Source organism: Acipenser ruthenus, chromosome 24 (genome assembly GCF_902713425.1).
Source record: "Acipenser ruthenus chromosome 24, fAciRut3.2 maternal haplotype, whole genome shotgun sequence".
Lineage (NCBI taxonomy): Eukaryota > Metazoa > Chordata > Actinopteri > Acipenseriformes > Acipenseridae > Acipenser > Acipenser ruthenus.
In genome coordinates, this window is record NC_081212.1 from 26,305,835 (window position 1) to 26,312,970 (window position 7,136).

Below are 7,136 nucleotides of genomic sequence, written 5' to 3' on the forward strand. Positions count from 1 at the left end.
TTTGGATACGCAGCTAATATATTATAATACAGAGACATCTGTAAAATATAACACTCGAGCACCATATTAACAAATAGGAAATGACGATACTGTTTTTTTCTCTCTTTTTTATGTAGCTCAGGTGTGATTAATTAAGCTCGTTGTAAAATCCGGGAAAGGATCAAACCGCTACTCAAAGGGAGCCCATATCCACCCAGCGGATGAATGATGGCAGGTAACCCAGCGCTTTTAAAATGCAGTTGCTGATGATCTGAATTCACGTTCTTATTAGAAAGGATGAGCAGCAGAGTCACAGCTGTGTTATATAGACGGTATTTAGACCATAGCCTAGGCCTAATTAAGATGCACAAGAACCCCTCCCCTCCCCCACGCTACACGCATACCCATTACACATTAAGTGTACACAAGTACCACGATTTGTTTAATTCTTGTGCCCTTTCTGTAAACTGTGCACTGGCATCCACCGAGCCTCTCTCTCTCTCTCTCTCTCTCTCTCTCTCTCTCTCTCTCTCTCTCTCTCTCTCTCTCTCTCTCTCTCTCTCTCTCTCTCACACACACACACACACACACACACACACACACACACACACACACACATTTCGCATCCGGTGTAGCAGCTATTTAAAACCAGCCATGTGATTCTGCAGTGGTTAATTTGTGCGAATGAAGGCTATTGGACGCAAATGTCCAATGCTTGGTATAAGGTCCGTAGTTATATCCTATTCTTAATCGTGGTCGATCAGTGTCACTGTATTTGTGAAGTGATAGTGATATTTCGCGCCACGGTTGGTTAATTGGTGGTGCTATACATTGAACCGTTTGATAACTTTATTAGGTGCCTTTTTCCTTTCTGAAAAAAATGACGATTTGGAGTAAATGCTCATTGATTACGCGCATTCAATGAGTTCATTACAGTCATATCGGGTAACAGAAGCAGGAGGCAAAGCGGATTGCTAGCAACATTGGCCTTAACTACAGGTATTCAAATCAGCAAAGGACGTCACTGTCCACACGTGGTCATTAGAATGCCAAGGTCAACGGGTAGCGGACGTGCCTTCTAGTTTATCAGAAGTAATGACAGGTCAGCGCACGAGTCAACACATCAGCGCAGGATTACAGTATTGTAATCAAATACAAATGACGTGAGGTATTAGCAGGGATGTTTCTCTGCTTAAAAGAACAAACAGAGGCAGTATGATCTGAAATTCATTAACACGATCATGCTAAAGGTTAGCTGCTATAATAATAATAATAATAATAATAATAATAATAATAATAATAATAATGTATTATTAATAGCACACAGTAAGCATTGTATTGTTTATGAGGGTCTTATAAGTTTTCCCTGGTAAATGGAAACTCTGTTTCTTCAACACAATCAGCAGCCTCCACAGCTGCTCTGCCTGGCTTCCTTCAAGCCCGTATCAGTGCCGTTGAAAGCAGGCAGCTTTGTATTATTCGTGCGCTGCTTTATTCCACAAACCTTTGTCTGCTAATGCCGATCATTGGTTAATTATGTTTTGCAGCGATTGAGGGAAAATAAGCGACATCGGAAACTGCACACAACTAAACACACGTTTGACTCATTTTCCATTAAAAAAAATCTTTTCAAATCATTCAAACAGGACACAAACACTTCAAACTGTGATAAAAACAGCAGTACAAAATACAAGCATAAAAAATAAAGCAATTCCGATGTACACGGTCCTGGTCATAGTCGGTATTTACAGGATTTGCAGCCCTGGTCAGATTGGAAATGAGTATTTGGCGTGATGTCGAAAGGGACCCGGTCACATCCCATCACACAGTCTGGCCTACACGTCTGATTAGAACACAGCGCGGGGTTTGTAATTAGCGCTTTTTGTAAACAGAAAATGTAATTGCGGATGTCACATGACCATGCTAGTCATTGAGATGAAGATTTTAACATCCATTTTTTTTTTATTGATTTGTTTATTTATTAGAAGAAGAAAAAAGACGGTGTCAAATGCTTTGTGAAAACGGACCGTTGTGTTTGGGACCACATGGTAGCGCAGACTACATTTCATATGAATATTAATAAAATACACGTTGTGTTACATTAAATAATACAGACGATTTGCAAATCGGAAGTTATTCTAGCAAAGAAAAACAATAATATATGTAAGAAATAATGTACATTAATAGGCTGACATTTTACATTTTCTATGGCTCTAGCTCTCGTTTTAGAGGAGCATGTATTGCAAATAAAAATACGTAAAATGAACACACACACACACACCACTGAATGATATGTAACCACTGGAAAAGGTCATGATCAAGAATCATCATTGTAATAAACCAGTCAGGCAAAAACCGGCTAGACGCATCAGACAATACGTGTATTACAAACTGCGGTTTACCACCAACGGTACGAACCTGCGTTTGCCGCTCTCCAGTGGGGCCAATAAAGTATTATTATTATAAAGTATTATTATTATAAAGTATTAGTATTATAAAGTATTATTATTATAAAGTATTAGTATTTTTGTAGCTATTTAAATATTAACCATTTACGATTTCGTTTATTTAAAGTAATGCGATATTAGTATCCTATATTTTTTAAAAATTGTATTCGGTAATAGATTTTTTTACTATATTTAAACTACATATCATATAGTTACAACGACCACACGAAACGAATGATTATATCACTGCCAGATTAAATACTATATTTTGAAATGGCAGTAGTCAAAGACTCCAAATTAATGAATGTGGGGGAATAGACCAGGACATGTAAACTTCATTTCCGTTTGCATAAGTTTCTTAGACAAATAGGCGATGAGTGTGCATTGTTAATACGAAACTCGTCTTAAATGATTCACTCGTTCAAACAAACGAAATATTAAACCAGACAAATCGACTAAGCTGTCTGTCTATTAATATATCTATGTGGAATTGATTATATATTGTATATTATATATTTTTTAATAATTATTTTTCATGATATATATATATATATATAAGAAACCCAAACCAAAGACACTAGAAGATAGTAAAGCATAGCTAGGACTGTTTTTAAAATAGCACGGCTCCGCAGCAAACGCACAGTTATTATTATGTTTAAATAATGGGATGTAACTTCGCAGGCCAGTTTATTGAACCTTCTTCCAAAGACCCCCGTTTGGATTAAGCTAAACTGCATTAACTCTCCAGAAACACCGCCCTCTGCTGGGCTCCCTTATTTGCTGGGAGGGGTGGGGTGAAGTTCAAAGACGTTTTAACAGCACTGAACTGTGGCATGACGTAATAGCTGCTTCCCGTGGTGAGAACGGGATAGTACACCAATCAGGACATGGAGCAAAACGGAGCAATACTTTGTTTTGTGGTGTATAGGCGACACCTGGTGGCTGTTTCTCATTAACTCCGTAAATGGAGTCCACTGCCTTTCGCGTTAGCCAAGACCGCTGTGGTTTTAAAAATACATGCCAGGTTAAAATAAGCCCCTCGACTAAGATAGATACCCTGGAATTAGACCTGCCGATATTAGATAGCCAGCTATCTGGAGCACAGAAACCTCTTACTGAGGTCGACACAAGCGCTGGCATTAGTCCAAACATTTGCCTGCTGAGAGCAGAAGTTTGTTTCCTGGCATTACACAGAGAGAATGTTGTAAAATCCCCTTTCTTCAGACATGCTTTGATATTGATATAGGGTGGCAGAGGAATGCTGGAGATTGCTTAGGCTTCACTCCTGCCAGTCTCAGGTTTGTGTACTAACTAAAGCTGAGTGGTTACCAGGCAACCAGACACAGCTTGCAGTCCCAGCCCGTTCCCTGCTTGCTGTAGCTGAGCCTCTCTCACAGGCTGGAGGGGTCAGTGTCCGGGATCGAGCCCCATTTCAGAGCAGGGACCCAGGCAACTGGAACAGGCTGGAGTAAGTAGTGGCTATCCTGTAAAAGGAGGGCTGGAGCATTGCAAGAAGTGTGTTACTGTGACTTGATATGAAAAGATTGTGCAAGGCGGAGCACGGTAACATTAGAATTACTGCCAGTCCTTTAGGAGTTTCAACTGACTGTGTAACGACTGAGACACGGTTCACTGTACTGGTAACACAGTAACACATCAGTGGAAGAGCGTGCATATATTCTATATATATATATATATATATGTGTGTGTGTGTGTGTGTGTGTGTGTGTGTGTGTGTGTGTGTGTGTGTGTGTGTGTGTGTGTGTGTGTGTATATACCTGTCTGCCTGCACTAGTCTGAACAATGCCACTTTCAGAGTGGAGGTTACTTCCCATCTATAATAGTACTGCAAGATTTACACTGAAGCAGCACCACTGTACTTTCTATGAAACCAGGGCTGCTCAGTCTGGAGAACAGAAGGCTCTGTCATTTTTGTGTGTGTAGTTTATAAGGTGTACTCTGGAGATGCTGCACTAAGCTCAGATGATGCGCCTTCTTTTAAAATCCCCACACTCAGATCGAATGTATTTGTATATCAATGGTTGCGAATCCTGTAAATACTGGCTATGACCAGGACCATGTACACTCTGTATTGCTGCTGTCATCACAGTTTGAAGTGTTTGCATCCTGTTTGAGTGATTTGTCTCTTTTTGCCATTGATTTTATAATGTTATTTCTTGCCACCTTCTCTTGCCAGGACCCCCTTGTTAACGAGATGTACTCTACCCGGGTTAAATAAATACATTTGACATTTGAAATTTTGGAGGATGAACCCAGCTAATCTGGCTCCTTCAGTCCACAACAGCACTGTAATAACATGATCAAGTGACACATCTCAATGCTGTCCAGGGCTGCCATTAAGAACCTAGCCCCCCCGGGACACGGGTACATTAAACCTGCCAGCCCTCTGAAGAGCGCGGTCTATAATGGTTTCCATCGTTAGTGAAATTGGACAAGCCCACTATCCTGCATGTGAGGCTTATTAAGCTGTCATCTCTTCTTACTCTCCAGCTAGGAATGCTTCAATCATCCGTCAGGCACAAGAAGCCAGCTCTTAAGAGCCACTGCAAAGCAGGTAAATACCCGTCCCTGTGCCTCCACTGACACTGCACTCCAGCACTTGCACTGCTCTTCATCTGCACAGCTGCTCTCTGCATAGCAATGCATGACAAAACAGGGACCCAAACTGAGCTTCTTCATTTCAAAATGCACTTTGGGGGCTGGAATCATTTATTCGAACATTATTTCTTTCCCCTGTCTTCCAGAGAAACCTGAAGGAGATTTGGAACTGGATCAGCTTGGGAAACCAGACGGATGGAGTTCACGTGAGTATTTCCATTGTGCAGCCAGGGGCATGTATACAGTACATCCAAGACAGTGAGAATAATAGGTGAAGTATGTTTAGCACCAGCTCACCGGGGGAGAAGCATCATCCACACTCACATTATTCAAATCCCCTGTCATTATGGTCAATAGAGAGTAAAGTGGCCCTCATTTAGGTCAGTAATTGCTCGTACTTAAAGTCAATGAGGCCGTCATTACTTGACTGCATGTGAGTGTCCTCCAGAAGTTAGTGCTGTCAGACATTGTTCCAAGCCACCAATGCAAAGCAGTGACAGTCCACAACAGCTCTCCAGAGCACTCCTCTTCTCCAATTCTACGTTAACCATTAAAAGCCCATGCTACAGTTATTTGTCCATGTATATGTGCCTTCCTACCCTCTCGCTCCTGTATGCAACACGTTTCCTTGTTATTTGGGTCAGACCCCCTGGAGGAAGTGGGCTGGGTGAGTTGGAGGAGAAGTGGGTTGATCAGTGAGGTGGAACTCCTGGAGCAGCAGTTGCAGAGGGGCTACCAGCAGGAGGCGCAGTTACTGCACACATCGCTGGAGGATGTGAAGCGCCGGTATCTCCTCAGGTAATAACAGAGACAGCCTGGACTTGAGCTACGTGTGTGGGGTCTGGGAGGACTTCTCAAGTAATACGTGTATACAGTGGGCTGCCAAATCCGCTGCAAAAGTCAGCCAATCAAGCAATTAAACCGGGATGAGCATTTGACTGGGACAAAGTGTGCGACCATCCACACTGTCAATAGCAGCTGTTGTATATAAACATTGATATCGTCCCACTTTAATTTATACAGCCCTTTTCAGAATGTGATAGCTCGTACAGGGAGGGGACGGGTATAAGCACGTTTTTTCCTATGAAATGTCCCATAATCGGGATTCTGGTGCTTATTTAGTGAGCCCTCCCTTTCAGACTGCAGGTTCTGGAGTCGGAGCTGAGCGAGGCGGAGCAGCAGAGGGACCGGGCGAGGCGAGAAAGGGAGGCGGCTCTGGCAGAACGAGCGTCTCTGGTGCAGGAGAACCGCTACCTGCTGAGGACGCTGCGGGGCGTGAGAGAGGCGCTGGAGCAGCGCGAGGAGCGGGCTTACCAAGCTGAAAAGAAGGAGAGCAACTGGAAACGGGTTCAAGACAGGGCTGACTGGCGCAGATACTAAACTAAGCGTTGGCCAGCGGGCTGTGTTACAGGAATGGCAAAGTGTAATGTAGTCAAGTTAAAGCCATATGTATTTCGATAACAGCTTTTAATGGATGTTCATTTGTAATATAAGCGCACAGTATATACTGTATACAAACATTGCATGTGTAAATGATGTTTAATTAAAACGAATGCGACAGAACGATGTGGAACAATCTCTAATGTTATAGTGTTATATTTTTTTGCTGTACTCCTACAGGCGCTTCGGCGTCAGGATCTGCTTTCTCTGCTTTAAATTAAACAGACAGGATTAGCAGAAACGCTGCCAGTTTTAGATTTTATATTGTACATATGTACAGAACAAATATATAATAATAATTAACGGTTTGTGTGTGATTTAATTGATACTGTAGACGAAAAACAATATACATTTTCAAATATTTAAACCACAGTGAAAACTCGACCGCGGCAGGACTCGAACCTGCAATCTTCTGATCCGAAGTCAGACGCCTTATCCATTAGGCCACGCGGCCACAATTGAAAATATTAAAGACAAATATATCTCGACTTTAAGTATTTTTAAAAAAAAGGCATTTAGACGAATTCACTATTCGGCTGTTGTTTTTGTCTTACGATGAATCATATGAAAATGGTACGCAAAAAACGCACACATGTTAAAGGTTTGTAAGTTATTGTTGTATTAAAAAAAATAACAAGCCCAACTGCGCAG

General features: G+C 41.8%; 1 non-coding gene across 1 annotated transcript; it reads right to left on the minus strand.

Annotated features, from left to right (window-relative positions):
• Positions 1–6,866: 6,866 nt before the first annotated feature.
• On the minus strand, positions 6,867–6,939 carry trnar-ucg (transfer RNA arginine (anticodon UCG)). The gene has a single exon. It is a non-coding gene; the product is annotated as a tRNA-Arg (tRNA).
• Positions 6,940–7,136: the final 197 nt, after the last annotated feature.